This window comes from Copadichromis virginalis, linkage group LG9 (assembly GCF_057382275.1).
Source record: "Copadichromis virginalis isolate Kocher_CV1m ecotype Utaka linkage group LG9, C_Virginalis_male_GT1.1, whole genome shotgun sequence".
In the NCBI taxonomy this organism is placed as follows: domain Eukaryota; kingdom Metazoa; phylum Chordata; class Actinopteri; order Cichliformes; family Cichlidae; genus Copadichromis; species Copadichromis virginalis.
This window is the reverse complement of record NC_140626.1, coordinates 33,892,272-33,911,902: the sequence shown is the minus strand read 5'-3', so window position 1 is coordinate 33,911,902 and position 19,631 is coordinate 33,892,272. Positions and strand designations below refer to the sequence as shown.

Below are 19,631 nucleotides of genomic sequence, written 5' to 3'. Positions count from 1 at the left end.
TTTAAACCCCTGGATGCTCTACTCTGCATATCCATTGCATCCATTGGAGTGTGAATGTTAGAAATGAGAGAAGCTTTTAAAATGTTACGTTTTTGCAATATCAGGAAAGTTTCAGGAAATTTGTGTCAGATGTTACTCAATATTCTGTATGTGAAGTTTTCATGTCTCATATAAGCTTTGAAATTAAATTTCATTCACATAATACTTCGAAATAACTGTAAAAAGAAAAATACATACCTCACAGTAACTGCACTTTTAGAGTTTCTTTCTGCTGTGAATCTTTTGATGTGATTTGAGGTAATGTGGAGATTTAAAAGTCTTCTCACACAGGTCACATTTATAAGGTCTCTCCTCAGTGTGGGAAAACATGTGCTGCTCTAAGTTTTTGTATGTCACACAAATTTTGCCACACTGATCACAGCAGCAAACATCAATTTTGGTGTGAATGCGTAGGTGAATATTTCGGTTGCCTGGCCAGCGGAAGGTTTTTCCACAAATGTGACAGCTGTACGCCTTGAATCCAGAGTGGGTAACCTGATGATTCTGTAGGCTGCTACTATGAGTAAAAGCTTTATCAGACTGATCAGAGCTGTATGCTTTAACTCCACTGTGGACAAGTTGGTGTGCTTTTAAGTTTCCAGCCCGGGTAAAAGACTGTCCACACAAGTCACAGCTGTACGGTTTAACTCCACTGTGTATGAATTGGTGTCTTTTTAAGTTTCCAGCCCGGGTAAAAGACTGTCCACACAAGTCACAGCTGTACGCTTGAACTCCACTGTGGATGAGTTGGTGTGCTTTTAAGTTTCCAGGATGGGTAAAACACTGTCCACAAAAACCACAGCTGTATGGTTTAACTCCACTGTGTATGACTTGGTGTCTTTTTAAGTTTCCAGCCCGGGTAAAAGACTGTCCACACAAGTCACAGCTGTACGGTTTAACTCCACTGTGTATGAGTTGGTGTCTTTTTAAGTGTGCAGCCTGGGTAAAAGACTGTCCACACAAGTCACAGCTGTACGGTTTAACTCCACTGTGTATGAGTTGGTGTGCTTTTAAGCTTCCAGGATGGGTAAAAGACTGTCCACACAAGTCACAGCTGTACGCTTTAACTCCACTGTGAACAGGTTTGTGTGATTTTAGGTGTTCAGCCAGGGTAAATGACTTTCCACACTCATCACAGCTGTATGCTTTAACTCCACTGTGGATGAGTTGGTGTCTTTTCAAGCTTCCAGCATAAGTAAAATCCTTTCCACACTCATCACAGCTGTATGGTTTAACTTCACTGTGGATCAGTTGGTGTATTTTTAAGCTTCCAGCCTTAGTAAAATCCTTCCCACACTCATCACAGCTGTATTTTTTCTGTTCCTTTCTTCTGTGAGGTTTGTCGGCCTCCTGAGAGCGCTGACGTCTCGCTCCATTTTGGTCCTGGAGTGACAGAGATACAAACAGAGGCAGTGAGTGAAATGCAGTCGTGGAACAAACTCAACCTTCAAACTTCTTCCATTAACACTAGTTTTAAACCAAAGGTTGAAGTAGTTTCTTTTCAGTCAATACACTCGGTACAACACACGGGGTATGGGATATCACGCCTGGCTGAGGAAACCTTTATTCACGCCTTTAAGGCAGACGATCTGTGATGACGTGTGCACAGCCCGACATGCAAATATACACCCCTGTCATCACAATCATCCCTCAGTTCTTACGCTCTTCATCTCTCTGGGAAAACCTCTGCTGAGTTGGGCTAGCTAGCTGCTCCTAGTTAGCTCAGTTTACTGCCCCTGTTGGTGTTATTCTCCACTGGTCAGTTGGTGCGAAGGGTGAAAGGGGGGGCGCTAATTTTGGGGGCAAGACGGCAGCAGCAGTATGCACGGTGACACGTCTGTTGACATTGCGTCAGTAAACTCTGCTAGCTTTGCTTTGGCTTTTACTAGCTTTATCCTTTTCTATGTTAGCCCAAAACGCCCTTGGTCTACATGTGTACAATCACCAGCTACTTTTAGAAATCAAAGCATCGGCAGTTCCCAAAAGAGATCCTGTAACGACGCAGGGTCCTCTTCACAATCTGACGTGGCTTCATCCAGAAGGGCTCCCGCGCTGCCATCGCTGTGGACCGGCTCTATGTGGATGGACAGCTTTACCGCGACCCCGTCATCACTCCGTGGCTGTATTAACTTCACACCAGCTAAGAATCTGCTACACCAGCGGTCCCCAACCCCCGGACTTCGGACTGGTACCGGTCTGTGAGTCGTTTGGTACCGGGCCGCGAGAGTTGAGGCTCAGGTGTAAAATGTATGGTTTTCAGGGTTTTTATCGGTTTTCAGCGTTATTTTGTTAGTTTTTATCGTTAACTCGGTTTTCCTGGGTCTTTTCACGTGTGTTATGAATAAATGTTCTTTTTTCGGTACCGGTACTAGTTTTATTTTGTTGTATTTATCCGTGACATCTTAAAGGCCGGTCCGTGAAAAATATTGTCGGGCATAAACCGGTCCGTGGCGCAAAAAAGGTTGAGGACCTTACTCACATTTACCTTACTCACATTTCTATTACCGGTAATCGTCATCAACAACAACACACAAGCATACAAGTGTGCATATTTAAAAATAAAGCAGGAGCAAAACTGAGTTTGGTACTCACATTTTTATTACCGGTAATTGTCATCATCATCAGCATACAAACATACAAGTATGCGTATTTAAAAATGAAGCGGGAGCAAAACTGAGTTTGGTACTCACATTTTTATTACCGGTAATTGTCATCATCATCAGCATACAAACATACAAGTATGCGTATCTAAAAATGAAGCGGGAGCAAAACTGAGTTTGGTACTCACATTTTTATTACCGGTAATTGTCATCAATCAAACCCATCGAAGTCCTCATCCTCTGTGTCTGAATTGAACAGCTGCGCTAAATCTCCATCAAACATGCCAAGTTCACTTTCTTCACTGTCAGAGTCACTTTCCGTGCCGTGCGGCTCCTTGGAAATGATGCCGGCTTTTGCGAAAGCTCGAACAACAGTGCCAGCAGACATGTTAGCCCAAGCATCTACAATCCATTCGCAAATTGTGGCGTAACTCGCCCGGCGCTGCCTTCCACTCTTAGTGAAACTGTGGTCCCCATCGGTCATCCATTGCTCCCACGCCGCTCGCAGCCTTACTTTGAACGGCCGGTTCACACCGATGTCCAGCGGTTGGAGTTCCTTTGTCAGGCCTCCCGGAATGACAGCAAGCTCACAGTTCCTTTGTTTCACTAGTTTTTTCACATCGGCTGTGAGATGGGCACGCATAGAGTCACAGATCAACAGCGATGGTGATGCGTGGAAAAAACCACCTGGTCTCCTTACATACACCTCCCTCAGCCACTCTTTCATCATTTCCTCATCCATCCAGCCCTTTTCATTTGCCTTAATGATGATTCCTGCTGGAAACTTCTCTTTTTTTTTTTTTCTTTTTTTTTTTCTCTTTTTTTTTGGCCTGTCCCGTTTGGTTCTTTTGCCATCAGAATTGTTGTCTAAAGGCAAAGAAAGATGCCCAACGGATTTACTTTACCAAACTGACCATCCCAGCCTTGCCGTAATGGTCTATTTGATTCACCTTTTATTGTTTATTTTATTTTCACTTACTGAATACGGGACAGACTTGACTGGGGGAAAGAAGGGGAGAAAGAAAGAGGGAAAGAGAAACAGCTGAGAAGAGGGACGGGGGAGAAGGGCAAAAGACAAAAACCAACAGAACGGGCAGAGAAAAAAAAAATGCATATATCAATCACCTGGATCACCTGCTGAGAAAGAAAAAAGAAAGCAAGCAGAAGAGAACAAGAGTAATAGAATAAACAACATCACAATGATATATGGGAATATGACAGTAAATACTAAATGTTAAACATTATTGTGCAGCACATAAGATCAACAGAACACAGTGTGCTTTGAGGTAGGAGCCAAAAAGGGTGTAGTTTGTGGGTGTGATCACCCGCGTGTACACCTGTGAGCATGGACGCGCTTGTTTTTTTAAAAGGTTCCTTCATGTAATGAAACTTCTCTTTAGGCAAAGTCTTTCTCTTAAAAATCACCATAGGCGGCAGTTTCTGTCCATTAGCATGGCAGCCAAGCACAACAGTGAAAGAAGACTTTTCGTGCCCCGTTGTGTGTATCGCTACCGTGCTGGTCCCCTTCTTCTCCACAGTGTGACTCACCGGGATATCAAAAGTGAGCGGCACCTCGTCCATGTTTGTGATGTGGCTGGGCTGGATGTTTTTGTCGCTGATGTGTTTGCTGCAGTAGGAGCGGAAGATGGCCAGCTTTTCATTATAATCCGCTGGAAGTTGCTGCGCTACCATAGTCCTGGTCCGGATGGAAAAATGGCACCGTTTCATGAAACGAAAGCACCAAGACGGACCTCCTTGGAAATGTTCAATGTTCATCTCTTCAGCTAGTGAAACTGCTTTTAGCCGAATGGTGACCGTCGAAACGCTTCTCCCGCTCGTTCTTTGCTCGATGATCCACCGCTCAAGTCTTTCCTCCAACTCGGGCCACCTCGCCTTATGTCCGCGGAAACTCAGCTGCATTTTCTTGACCTGCCGGAGCTTGTTTTCCAGCTTCCTCCACTTGCAAACCATTGATTCATTCATCTTAAATTCTCTCGTGGCTGCTCGATTTCCATGTTCCTCCGCGTAGCTGATGGCCTTCAGTTTAAACTGTGCTTCATAGGCGTGTCTCTTTGCCATTTTCAGGGTTGTTAAAACAACGATGTTCCACATAATGCACATACCTGTTCTTTTATACAGGTATGTGCGATTGTCCGGTATATACGATCAGCGCCCACACTTCACCCTTTAGCGTTCTCAAGGTGTTCTCTACTACGTCCTCCTTACAACACACAGGGCGCACTGCACTATAGGGCGCGCCGCACTTTTTAAAGAAAATCTAAGGCTTTTATGTGCGCCTTATAGTTGCGAAAATACGGTAAACCCGGCCAAAACAGAAACTTTGATTATTGCATTAGTGCAATACCTGATATTAAACGGCGACTGGGTGACTTAGGTTCCTCCCAGAAACATAACCTTAGAAACCTTTGATCAGCTCCATCACCTAGTGGGGAGGGGGGGGGGTGTCATAGTTTGGTCCCACCTTCGCTGTTGTGATTGGTTTGGGGGTAGGGACGGGCTTGGGGCTAGGGCTGTGCGATATGACCAAAAATCTCATATCCCGATATTAAGACATCTATCGTCCAATAACGATATAAATCACAAAAATGTGATATTTTCTGTAAATTCTGTGAATCTCGGGCAGCTCGACTTGCATGAAGTTTTTCCAGCTGGGCGTTGCCTACCTGGAGTCGAGTGTTTTAACTGATGCATGAAACAATACATTTTTAGACATAGGTTGTAACAGCCGCCGTTTTCTTTCTGAGTATTTATTATACAACATGCTGCGGGGGAAAGCCTGTTCTAACGTTTGAGTCTAAGGTTTATTTTTTAGCACCTGACGGCTCTTTCTTGCTTCTCATCCATAAATACTCTGCATCTTTCACGTGATTCTGTTTATTTTGAAAAGTCTCGAGAGGATCTTGAGCTTTATTGTGAAAGGTTTATGTGGAAAATAAACAAGCGGACACGCGGTGGTTTTACCATCGCTGTTGCTAACCACAAGGCATAAAAACAAGCGCTTGTCTGTCTGTAGTGTGGTTATATTAAATATAAGAGAAAGAGAGAACTTTAAGAAATTAACATAGCCACTACAGTGACCATCAAAATAATGAAAAAATATTGCCGTAAACAGTTTATTTTGCGACACCACAAAAAAAACGATAGCGTAAAATGAAACGATAGAAGTTTTTATATTGTCATCCGATATAAATCGTTATATCGAACAGCCCTACTTGGGGCGTCGGGGGATTCCCCAGGAGCATAGGGGGGAGGGTCTGTGCTGACGGACATGGGTTACTGACCTGGTAGCCTGGCTGCCCCTGGGTGGGTCCTGGGGGTGCTCTGTCTCTGGGCTGGGGCCCTGGCTGGGCCTTGGGGGCTTGGGTCCCGGTTTGTGTGTTGCTGGGGTGGGTGGGTGTCTGGGGGTACAGCCCTGGCGTAGGGTGTCGCCAGTGCATCGAGCCACCTGGGGGGCTCTTCAACTGGTGGGGGAGGTTGTTACAGCTTGCAGGAGGTCTCCTCTCTTCAGGAACTAACTCTGCAGGAGGGGGAGATATAGGAGAGGTGGAGGAAGTTCTCAGCCTGGGTGTCTATTGTCTTGTGTAGTCTGGAAGATGAGTGGATGACAGGGTGGGTGCAGTTTTCTGTAGTGGGGTCGGGTGGGCTGTCCCAGGCTCTGTGGGGCCAGGCGGCGCTGCTGAACTGGGCCCAGGTCCGGATGGGCCTGGGCAGAGTATGGGGGTGCCTACTGGGGTCAGCTGGGCCCAGGGAGGGGTCACGTGCCCCTCCCTTCCTTCCCTCCCCATCTCCAACTGCCTCCCTCTTCCCGCTCCACCACAATCACCCACACATGCAGGGCCTTAGGGTAAAGGTGTGTCACCAGGGTGCAGGGGAGGCATCCCCCCCTCTGCTCCCTTCTAGCTGTCGGTGCCTAAATTTCATCCCACAACTTAGATATCCACATTACTCACACTCTCATATCACATACATATAGGATCTTGACATCGGTGCGTTGGTGGTTCTTTGTGTCTGGGGATGTGCGTCCAGGTACACACCGGCTCACTCCTTGGTGGCTGCTTGTCGGGGACTGGAGCCTGGGGCTCACTCAGGCCACTTCGTGGGTGAGGGTCTCACTCAGGCCACTTCGTGGGTGAGGGTCTCACTCAGGCCACTTCGTGGGTGAGGGTCTCACTCAGGCCACTTCGTGGGTGAGGTGCCCTCGGCCTCTTGGCCTGGGGCTCGGTCACTCTGGCACAGCTGGCTGCTGGCGGAGCTCACGGGCGCGTCACTGCAACCCCCCCTGGCTTCTGCTCCCCAGCTGCTGAGTGACCCCTCATCTGGGGCTCTCCCCAGCTCTTTCTGGGATAGTGGCAGATCATTACATGAAGGAACCTTTTAAAAACAAGCGCGTTCATGCTCACAGGTGTACACACGGGTGCTCACACACACAAACGACACCCTTTTTGGCTCCTACCTCAAAGCACACTGTGCGCTGTCGATCTTACGTGCTGCACAATAATGTTTAATATTTAGTATTTACTGTTATATTCCCATAGATCATCATGATGTTCTTTATTATGTTGCTTTTTTTTTTCTTCTGCTTGTTTTCTCTTTTTTCTTTCTCAACAGGTGATCCAGGTGATTGGTATACGTATTTTCTGTCTACTTATTTTGTTGGGTTTTGTTTTTTGCCCTTTATCCCCGTCCCTCTTCCCCGCTGTTTTTCTTTCCATTTCTTTCTCTCCTTTCTTTTCCCCAGTCAAGCCTGTCCCGTATTTAACAAGTGAAAATAAAATAAAATAAACAATAAAAGGTGAATAAAATAGACCATTATGGCAAGGCTGGGATGGTCAATTTGGTAAAGTAAATCCGTTGGGCATCTTTCTTTGCCTTTAGACAATAATTCTGATGCAAAAGAGCCAAACGGGAAAGGAAGAAAAAAAAAAAAAAAAAAAAAAAAAAAAAAAAAGAAAGAAAGAAAAAGAAAAGAAACTAGAAAAATTTGCATTTCCTGCGAAAATGCTGTGTGGATGCCTTAACGCTGAAGATGTCTGCTGAAAAAAGCTGAAAAGGTTGAAAAACAAAAACAAAAAAATGTTGCCCTGAGCAGGATTCGAACCTGGCCCTTCTGGTACTCAAGGCAGGTACATATCTCACTGCGCCACACTCTTTCTCACAAAGAAGAGGTGGAGAGACTGACAATTGTGCTGAAATGAGCAGAAGAGGCTGAGTATTGTGCTGATAAGAGGTGGAAAGGCTGAAGACTTTGCAGAAAAGAGGTGAATCAGCAGAATTCTGCTGAAAAGAGGTTTTTGCTTGGTTCACGTTTACTAAGGCACTACCCAAAAGGCGCCACAAGAGGGCACTCCAACACAAGAGATGACATAGAAGCTGCTGAGAATTGTGCTGATAAGAGGTGGAAAGGCTGAAAATTTTACAGAAGAGGTGAATAAGCAGAAATTCTGCTGAAAAGAGTTCAATTAGCAAAATTTCTGCTGAAAAGAGTTGAATGAGCAGAATTCTGCTGAAAATAGGTTTTTGATGAAAACAGCTGAAAAAGCTGGTAATTGTGCTGAAAAGTGGTGAAAAAACTGAAAAATGTGCTGAAAAGGGGTGAAAAAGCTGAAATTTGTGTTGGAAAGAGTTAAAAAAAAGTTTAAGTGTTAACTGAAAGAAATGTTGCCATAAGCGGGATTTGAACCCGGGCCTCCCAGTCCGAGAACAGATGCTCATCTCACTGAGCTAAAACACAGCTCAACCCGGCAAGGAAAATCAGTGAGGCCACTGATAATGTGCAGAAATAGGCAAAAAATATTGAAAAGAAAAATCAATATCTCAAAAAGTATAGAAGTTATGAGCACCAAAAGTCATAGCTGGAATTAGCAGAAAGAGCAGAATTTTTTAAGATTTGAACTGAGAAAATCGGCTGAAAACTGAGGGAGTAGTTAAGCGCCAAAAAACGTACGGAAGCAACTTGAAGATGAAGAAAAGATAAAGAACTAGAAAAATTTGCATTTCCTGCGAAAATGCTGTGTGGATGCCTTAACGCTGAAGATGTCTGGTGAAAAAAGCTGAAAAGGTTGAAAAAAAAAAATGAATTTTTGCCCTGAGCAGGATTCGAACCTGGCCCTTCTGGTACTCAAGGCAGGTACATATCTCACTGCGCCACACTCTTTCTCACAAAGAAGAGGTGGAGAGACTGACAATTGTCCTGAAATGAGCAGAAGAGGCTGAGTATTGTGCTGATAAGGCACTACCCAAAAGGCGCCACAAGAGGACACTCCAACACAAGAGATGACATAGAAGCTGCTGAGAATTGTGCTGATAAGAGGTGGAAAGGTTGAAAATTTTACAGAAGAGGTGAATAAGCAGAATTTGGGCAGAAAAGAGGTGAAAACTCTGAATATTTTGCTGAAAAGAGTTCAATCAGCAGAATTTCTTCTGAAAAGAGTTCAATGAGCAAAATTCTGCTGAAAAGAGGTTTTTGCTGAAAACAGTTGAAAAAGCTGATATTTCTGCTGAAAAGTGGTGAAAAAAACTGAAAAATGTGCTGAAAAGGGGTGAAAAAGCTGAAATTTGTGTTGAAAAGAGTTAAAAAAAAGTTAATAAGTGTTAACTGAAAAAATGGTGTCATAAGCGGGATTTGAACCCGGGCCTCCCAGTCCGAGAACGGATGCTCATCTCACTGAGCTAAAACACAGGTCAACCCGGCAAGGAAAATCAGTGAGGCCACTGATAATGTGCAGAAATAGGCAAAAAATATTGAAAAGAAAAATCAATATCTCAAAAAGTATAGAAGTTATGAGCACCAAAAGTCATAGCTGGAATTAGCAGAAAGAGCAGAATTTTTTAAGATTTGAACTGAGAAAATCGGCTGAAAACTGAGGGAGTAGTTAAGCGCCGAAAAACGTACGGAAGCAACTTGAGGAAAAGATAAAGAATAAAGAGAAACAGGATCCACACAATCAAAGCATTGCATAATCTTTAGCCACCGTGTTCAACGCTCGACTTCACTGCCATCAAACATTACAGCACGATTCATTTTCTAGTTTTGAACTGCAGCTGTTTGAGTTGCACCTGAACTCTGCTGTCCCATTGTTGTGTGGCCTCATACACCGTCCTCCCAAGTTTAATAAGGATTTTATCAAAGAGTTTTCAGATTTTATTGCTGGAATTGTTCTTAAATTTGACAGTTTTTTTAATCTTTGGTGATTTAAACATCCATGTCTGCTGTGACTCCAAACTTATGGTCAAGGACTTTTTAAATATTATTGACTCTTTTAACTTGACCCAGTGAGTTACCGGTCCCACGCATGAAAAAGGTCACACACTGGACTTGGTGCTTTCCCACGGGCTGGATGTGTGCATAATGGAAATATCTGAGTTGTGCATCTCCGATCATTTTCCTGTATTGTTCACTGCTGCTCGGCAGATAACTTGTGTGCCCCCTTCACGCAAAAAACAAGCGCTTGGCCTCCTAGGACCTGGCATCCACATATGTGGGCATCACATTTTGGGTTATTTAGACCAAAATACTCAATTTTGCTCTACAAGGGCCTGATATCCACTTACGAGGACATTATACTGCTGCTGTTCTATCGACATTTTAAATGAATATCCTAATTTTTCTTAGAAACAAAAATCAGGTTAAAAAAAAAAAAAAAATCTGGCAATTCTATGTTTTTACATTCATCGGGCCCCAATACGGCCAAATATCAATGAGAAATAAAAAAAATGCATGCTGTGGAAGAGTTCAGCTCTTACAGTACATATATAGATAGAAGAGCATTCAGCATTAAAAATAAAAACTGCCTTTGAGCACTGGTTTGCTCACTGGAATGAGCAGTTAACCATATAAAATTGCACAGCTGAGAGCTGTGCGATTTTCAAAATAAAGCCATAAAAAGGCCGTAGACAAAACTGCACAAATAAATGTGTGGTGACCGCTGAATCAGGGAACAGCCAAAAGTAGTTTAAGCATGTTAGTGTGGCAATATTTGTTAGTACAGCTGAGACTGCCATCCCACATGGATTTTCTGCTCTCCAGATTTCTAATTTATGATTATTACATTAACCTAAAAAGTTATTTCAAAGCCTTATTTGGACATCCAGAATACATTAAAACAGTCAAGCGCTGATGAAATGGATACCCCGATGAAAGAAGGTGGTCCCTGAGATGTGTTATATTTGCAATGTGAAGTTTGTTTGTGCCAAAACTGGAGTCCAAGGAAATACAATACAGAGCAATAATCTGTGGTGTTTGTTATAAAATCAGATCTTCTTCGAGTTTCTTATCCCATGGACCAACAGAAGGGCAATTGCCAGTAGCTACAATCCGGAGAAAATGAGTGACGCTGGAGTGTGCTGATTACAGCAGGCTTATCACGATAGTAGAATAAAAAAAAAAAAAATAAAAAAAATAAAAAATTCCAACACCCAGGAAAATACCATTTTTGAAATACCTCAAGTGAAGCAAAAAACTTGCAACTTGGACAGCCACTGGTACAGCCTTTCCAAACCAGTATGAACTGAATCACACTGGAAATCAATGTTCTCTAGTTAAAAGAGTGTAAATGCACTATGAAAAGGTGAGACGTGTACTTATAGCCATAATAAAAATGATGACTGACATATCACATACTTTTTAATGGACAAATGATTCATTTGTTCTGCATGTATGAATAAGTGTACAGAAATTGAAGATGAATACTTAACAATAAGCCTGACGCTAACAAAGACCATGTAGTGCCAATATAAACTGTGTGAAAGAGAAGTGTGTGTATGAGCAGCAGTGTCTTTTACAAATGCGATTATCTTCGAAAGCTCATAACCATATCTCGTGCTAAAAGAAATATCTCCTCACTGTGTTGGGTGAGCTTGGGCTCCTATGCCAAGCAAGCTGGAGAAAATCCATAAATACGCCTGGAGTAACACCCAAGAGGAAACACAGAAAGCGGTGTGATAGGATGTGGAAGCAGGGTAAGCGTGGAGGAGCTAATGCGAGGCTAGCTGCTAACGCCAGGGGTGTTGAGCTCCAGGCCTTGAGGGCCGGAGTCCTGCAGGTTTTAGATCTCACCCTGGGTCAACACACCTGACTCAAATGATTAGTTCATTACCAGGCCTCTGGAGAACTTCAAGACATGTTGAGGAGGTAATTTAGCCTTTAAATCAGCTGTGTTGTGTCACGATCCTGGGTTTTTTGACCCAGCGTTTTAAGTTCAAGTTTATTTTGATGTTTATGGTTTATGGTATGTTTAAGTTTATTAGTTTAACTAAGTTCATTTGTTTATTAGTTTCTCCTTGTGTTTTTAACCACTGTTAAGTCTCCCTTATCCTTTATGCGTTTCATGTCTGCATGTCTTTTGCCATTAAGTTAATGTAGTCATGTTTCATTATGTTGCCGGTTTTATCTTGAAGAGGTCCTGTGTGTTAGGTTTATATTGTTGGATTGTCATTTATGCTTAGAAATATATACTCATATGTGCTTAGAGTTATATAATCGATTCGTCGTACCTTCTCTTACTGATTTATACTATGGAAGGACACCTACTCTGTATCTGTTTAAGTATAAGAGCCCTTTGTTTAGGTGGACCGCTGGACTACTGGCACCAGCTTTTGGGAGTCGTTCACAGGGGTCACATCTTGACACAGACGCCACTCTTCGTTCACATGCATACCTGTGTAAGACGTCATATGTTAATGAACCTATGCATGTTCATGTAACCACAATAAAGAGCAGTGCTACAGGGGAGCTAACTGAGCGACTGGGGTTCAAGCAGAAGGAACGGCGCTCATCACAGTTCTCTCCCTCGTGCACGAGAGCACACAAGGAGCTCTGGTGACTTGCGTCTTGCTTTTGCTGATGTAGTAGAATTGTCTCGTTCCGGCGGTGGGTCTGTGCCAGACAAACCCATCACTGTGTTCCCGTGTTCATTGTGTTTAGTTTTACACTTCCCCTGTGACATCATTATGTTCATTTGTTTCAGCTGTTTCCCCATTTAATGTCACTTCTCCTGATCACCTCGTGTGTATTTAAGTCCTCAGTCTTCCTGTTTTCAGTGTTGCGTCCTCCCTCATAGCTGTGTGAGTCACTCTGTGTTTTCATGTATGATTTATTAGTTTTCCCAGTTTAGTTTTATATCATTTTCCCTTGTTTTCAGCAATAAGGCTGTGCTTTTTATCCTCAGTCTTGGTGAGTTTTGCATTTGGGTCCTCTCCTGCCTACACACAGCCATTTTGTGACATGTTGGATCTAGGACACGTCTAAAACCCGCAGGACTCCAGCACTCGAGTCCTGGAGTTCGACACACACACACAGCATACAATATACTCCCCAGATACACACACTACATTATTTAGTTATCCCCTTCTGTGAAAGGACTCCTGGTACGTGTATGAGTGTGACCATTTGGACTTGAGTTTGTTTTTTAATTTAGATTTTATGTTATTTACTCATTTATTGTTGCGATTTATTACTAGCTTTTTAATCTTTTTTTTTCTAATTGTATTGATTATTGCACTGTATATGCTGGTGAGAAACGGTATATTGTTTCAGCCTGGGTAACACCATACAAAATGACAATAAACTTCTTCAATCTTGACAAACAAGCATCAGCTGATGAAGTGCACATAGTTTCAATAAAAGTGATAGATTCTTCACCTTTTGTGTTGATGACATTTTTGTCCACTGTAGCAGCTGAGCTGAGCCCAAATGGTTGAAAATGTTCGTCTGGTGCTCCGTCGGACTCTCCTCCTCTTGCTGATCAGCTGGGACACAAAACAGATCTTTGTAACATCACAGTGAAAGATAGTACGCACCGTGCGTAGTGCACGTACTTCAAGCGTGCGGTCTCTTAATCAGATTGTTAAGTGATGACGTGACGAATCCTACTTCCGGGCCTAAAGTAGTCTGCGTTTAATATGGCTTTTGTGTTGTTAACATGTTTAATGTTTTGTATTTTCTTCTATTTAATCTCAAAAAGCTCCTAAAAAGTCAGTGATCACTGTTGACCTCCCTCGGCTTTTATTGCCGCTAATCATTTATTGAAGCTCAGTTTTTAAAACCTTAGGATGTAACTACAGCCCAGCCCATGCAGCAGTATAGGAATGACAAACCTCGTATTGTGGATGGATTATCTCAGTTGTTCTCCTGGCTGAAGTTTGGTCCTTTTACAGCATCCTGCCATGCGATTACATTTGTTCCTGACCACCGAGAATCCTCACGTTAACTTTTATTGAGTGGAAAAAAAGTTTGTTTGTATTATGCTAACATAGCTGTGTCGCTAGCGGTCACGTAGCACATCATTATATACCAGCTAGCCAAACTTCAGTAACCCTACAAACGTCACTGCTGTTTAGTTTTCTGTCTTCATTTATGTTGGAAGTGATAACAGAGCTGTACGTTTGAATTTGTTTCCAAAACCCCGCAGTCAGGACATGCTATATTGTATTTAGATAGAAGCTAGCGAGCAACTCCCTGCTAACTTCTAACTCCGTTAAATGTCATAAATTTCGTTTTCATGGATGCCTGGATGTTAAACTCAATTGTTACACCTGGTAGAGCAGAACGCTGATCATTTTATTAAAGATGAAAGACTTTAGACAGTTTTTCAACTCTCAGTAATGCCATAGTGATCGTTTGATATATGGACCTGCAGCGGAGTTTAGACCCAGACACGGCTAGTGACGTCAGACTGAACAACCGGACTGGGACTAGAGCAGGGCGATATGGCCAAAAATATTTATCACGATATATATTTGAAAATTTGCGATAACGATATAACTGACGATATAATTGATGCGAGACAAAATACAACTCAAAAACATTACTAGCACAAAAAGACAACCTTCCATTTATTTTCACTTAAACAAGAAGCTGGTTTTTATGTACATTAAAGCTTTATAAAAATGTAACAGTGCAAATGCAAATTCCTTGCTGACAGTTTAACCAAAAGGTATTTCCAGTAGAAATGGGCTGACATATCCTGAGCATAACCATGTATAATATCCACTGAAGTTAAAAAGAGGTGCTTTGCAACATTAAACTACAGTGTGCAGTACGTATTTTCCAGACCATAAGGTGCACGGGATTATAAGGCACATTAAGCGAAACAAAGCAGTCAGATAAATCAAACTTTATTAAACTCATTCTTCTTGCTTCCTCCACTTCTGTACCATTGATTCATTAAGGTTGAATTCTCTGGCAGCTGCTCTATTCCCATGTTGTTGCAGTATATTAATGACTAACCTCGTATTGTGGATGGATTATCTCAGTTGTTCTCCTGACTGAAGTTTGGTCCGTTTACAGCATCCTGCCATGCGATTGCATTTGTCTCTAACCACGAGGAACCTTAACGTTAACTTTTATAAGTGGAAAAGTGTTAGTGTTCGTCCTCCAGCTTCACTGTTTATGTTATGCTAACATAGCTGTGTCGCTAGCGATCACATAGCACATCATTATATACCAGCTAGCCCAACTTCAGTAACCCTACAAACGTCACTGCTGTTTAGTTTCCTGTCTTCATTTATGTTGGAAGTGATAGCAGAGCTGTACGTTTGAATTTTTTCAGAAATCTCTCAGTCAGAACATGCTATATCCTGAGCATTAAGTGCCGCCCTTTCTATCTGCCCCGTGACTTCACCTCGGTCATCGCCACGGCGGTCTACATCCCACCCCAAGCGGACACAGGTATGGCTTTGTCCGAATTACATGATGTGCTGAGCTCGCTTCAAAACAAGGACCCGGGCGCAGCCCTTATTGTAGCAGGAGACTTTAACAAAGCGAACCTCAGACAAGTCATGCCAAACTTTTACCAGCATGTCTCGTGTCCAATGAGAGGGGATCGGATTTTGGATCACTGCTACACGCCATACAAGCAGGGCTACAAAGCTGTCTCACACCCGGCTTTTGGGAAGTCTGACCACAACGCCATCTTCCTCATCCCCCAGTATAAACAAAGCATACGGAGGGAAGAAGTAACCACGAGGGAGGTAAAACGGTGGACTGCCCAATCAGAAGCTACGCTACAGGACGCACTCAACGACGTCGACTGGGACATGTTCAGAGCATGCGCAGTCGACATCAACGAGTTTACGGAAGTAGCAGTATGCTTCGTCAATATGCTAGCGGAGGAGATTATCCCCACTGCGAGAGTCACCTCATTCCCAAACCAGAAACCGTGGATGGACAGATCGATCCGCACTGCAGTAAACGCCAGGACCGCCTCCTACAACGCGGGTCTCGCCACTGGCGATATGAGCGCCTACAAAGCGGCCTCATACGGCGTGCGGCGCGCGGTGAGAGATGCTAAACGGCGGTACCGGGAACGTGTGGAGTCCCACTTCCACCAGGGCGACACACGGAGTATGTGGCACGGACTACGCACCATTACGGACTACAAAGCCAGGGACACTGCGCTGATCAACGCTGACTCTGCATTCACCAACGAGCTGAATCAGTTCTACGCCCGTTTTGAGGTTAGCCAGGCGGCTAATGCTATCTACCGCCTGACTACCGAGGACAGTGACGTCATCAGCGAGAGACCGGTGACCAGCATCGCGGAGCATGACGTCCGAGCGGCACTGAGGAGAGTGAACACAAGGAAAGCGGCGGGGCCAGACGGCATCACCGGCCGCCTGCTGCGCTGCTGTGCTGACCAGCTAGCAGGTGTGTTCACTTACATCTTCAACGAGTCCCTGGCGAAGTCTGTGGTCCCCACATGCTTCAAAAGATCCACCATCATCCCTGTGCCCAAGAACAGCAAACCCTCATCCCTGAATGATTACCGGCCAGTTGCACTGACCTCGGTAGTAATGAAGGTGTTTGAGAGGCTGCTGAAGAACATCATCTCCTCCTCCATCCCAGACACCACAGATCCGCTGCAGTTCGCCTACAGATCCAACAGATCCACAGAGGATGCCATCGCCCACGTCCTACACACCACTCTCAGCCACGTGGACAAGAAACAGGGTAACTATGTGCGAATGCTGTTTGTTGATTACAGTTCAGCGTTTAACACAATAGTGCCCTGCAGACTGTTCACAAAGCTGAGGGATCTGGGACTTAACAGCCGTCTGTGTGCATGGGTGTTGGACTTCCTCACTGGCAGAACTCAGGTGGTGAGGGTGGGCAGGTGCTTCTCCAACAGCATCACCATCAACACAGGAGCACCTCAGGGATGTGTCCTCTCACCACTGCTCTACTCCCTCTACACTTCAGACTGTGTGGCCACCCATGGCTCCAACACCATTGTGAAGTTTGCTGACGACACAGTGGTGTTGGGTGCCATCTCCAACAACGATGAGGCGGCCTACATGGATGAAGTGAAGAATCTTGCATCGTGGTGCCAGGACAACCACCTCCAGCTGAACGTCAGCAAGACCAAGGAGGTGGTGGTGGACTTCAGAAGGGGTCAGCACAGAGACTACAAGCCCATCATCATCAATGGAGCTCCAGTGGAGAGGGTGCAGTCCTTCAAGTATCTTGGTGTCCACATCTCCTCAGACCTGACATGGGCTGCCCACATTCAGGTCCAGACCAAAAAGGCTAGGCAGCGCCTGTATCACCTACGACAACTGAGGAAGTTCAGGGTCTCTCCAAAGATCCTCAGGATTTTCTATACAGGCGCTGTGGAGAGCATCCTCACACAGAACATGACATCGTGGTTTGGGAACAGCTGTGTGAAGGACCAAAAAGCTCTCCAGAGAGTGATCTGTACAGCAGAACGCTGCTGCAGGATTGCTCTCCCCCCGCTTCAGGACACCTACACCAGGAGATGCCGGACTAGAGCAGCGCAGATACTGATGGACCCGTCACATCCAGGCAACAAACTGTTCCAACTTCTGCAATCTGGTAGAAGGTTCCGCATCTTCCGGGCAAGGACAGAGAGACTCAAGAGGAGCTTCTATCCCCAAGCCATCCGTGCCCTAAACACACACACCCGCCCTCTCACATCATCTATAATTGACTGAGACAGGACTCTCTTCCAGACACTAAACCAAGGCACAATGTACATTTCAATTCCTTTAATTTTAAATATGTTTACATTGTCTATCCTGTAAAATAGTTAGATGTCTATTCATATTAATGTACAGAATTCACCTGCTTGCTGCTACTACTGCACATTCACCCAGTGTATATACTATATATATATATATATATATATATATGTATATATGTATATAAAATGTTCTTCCTCTACACCCCCCCCCCCAATTTTTGCACATGTCGAGGAGCGTGTCAGGCTACATTTCACTGTGTGTTATACTTGTATAACTATGCATGTGACAAATAAAGAACTTTGAACCTTGAACCTAACGTACGGCATAACATCATGGTATGCAGGGTGCTCAGCTGCAGACAGGAAAGTACTGCAGAGGGTCATCAACACAGCCCAGAAGATCACTGGCTGCTCTCTGCCCAGCCTGGAGGTCACTGCAAACTCTCGGTACCTCAGCAGAGCTGGCAATATCATCAAGGACTACTCTCACCCCAGCAACCAACTGTTTGAACTATTACCGTCAGGCCGACGGTACAGGTCACATAAAACCAGGACAAACAGATTCAGGGATAGCTTCTTTCCCAGAGCTATCACCGTAGTAAATAAGCACAAAAACAATTGAACCTATTCCATACCGTCACTGTCATTATATTAATGCTGCTATCCTGTATATATTGTACATACTATTGTTTGAGTACCTACGATTGTTTTTTTGTACTTTTATATTTTACATTTATATTTATTATTGAAACTTGCACCAAGGGAGTGGCACTCCAATTTCGTTGTACTCTGTACAATGACAATAAAGGCTATTCTAAATGCGTGTCTGTAGATGTGAAATAAACGTGACTGAATGAATAGATGTTGAACAGCCGTGTTCTAGCAGCTGCAATTTAAACACAGTAAAAGAGACTGGGCAGCATGGACACACACACACACACACACACACACACACACACACACACACACACACACACACACACACACACACACACCTTCCTGTTATCACTTAAATAGAAATGAAGCTGCAGAAAAACAGCTGCAGGGACAATGAAAAGCCTTTTCTGCTCCAACTTCTCCCAGCATGCTGAGCTAATGATTAGTTGGTGTTTTTCTCCAAACACTCTCTCACGCTTCTCTCAACGTGTTCACAATAAACTGTGAACAGACACCGAGGAGAGCAGCAGAAGACCTCATTCAGGAGCTAAACTCAACATGAACTGAACTCACAGTAAAGTTAGCTCGGTGCTTACCTTTAGATGAGCCCACAAACCGAGAGAAACTCCGCGATGAAGCTGCAACTCTTTCCAAACACAGGAAACAGATCAGGGAGCAGAGACCCACGTGGTTCACGCTGATCTCAGCTACGATCCAGGAGACAAGGGTGGGCAGATCGATGCAGATATCGATCAGGACGCTGGTAGTGGTTTATGATCGATACTTTAGTTCGTTTCTCTCCTCTAAGTTCACTACTTCACTCCCGTTTCATGAAAAAGCAGCTCTCTCTGCTCGACTCCTCTTCTGCACACACTCTTTGCTCCGCCCCCTTCTTCCTGATTTGCTTTGATTCGTTACTGTGCGATCACGTGACTCAGATGCCCTGAGAAAACACATTTGGGCTGCAGACAGTGAGAAAGAGGAGCAGCATGTGCAGATATTGCACATCGGTAAATAAAAGCAGTAATGCGTGTAGGAATACTGTGGCAACACCACCAGTTTATAAAGACACGAAGGAGAGCAGCAAAAGAAACTCAGCGAGGAGGAGGGAGATCCCTCAGACTGGCCACTTCATTAGCTACACCTCTTCCACTACTCATTGGTTTGCATGGTTTTGAGACATAGATTAGAATTAATCATTTAATTTGAACTATCTTCTAGACTTGTCAAGCCATGCTTCGTTTGCTTTGTTGTTAACGAATAACGTTGTAGGCTCACCATAAGCTCACTGAAGGCTGAAGGTTGTAATCTCTGTTATATTTCACAGATGATGCAC

The 19,631-nt window shown here is 44.0% G+C and overlaps 1 pseudogene across 1 annotated transcript; it reads right to left on the bottom strand.

The window, feature by feature from the left end:
• Positions 1-238: 238 nt before the first annotated feature.
• Positions 239-19,177, bottom strand: LOC146702355 (uncharacterized; annotated as a pseudogene). Its single transcript, XR_014922299.1, has 3 exons — positions 18,892-19,177; positions 13,300-13,406; positions 239-1,422 (listed from the first exon to the last, which is right to left on the bottom strand). The product of XR_014922299.1 is annotated as an uncharacterized LOC146702355 (transcript).
• Positions 19,178-19,631: the final 454 nt, after the last annotated feature.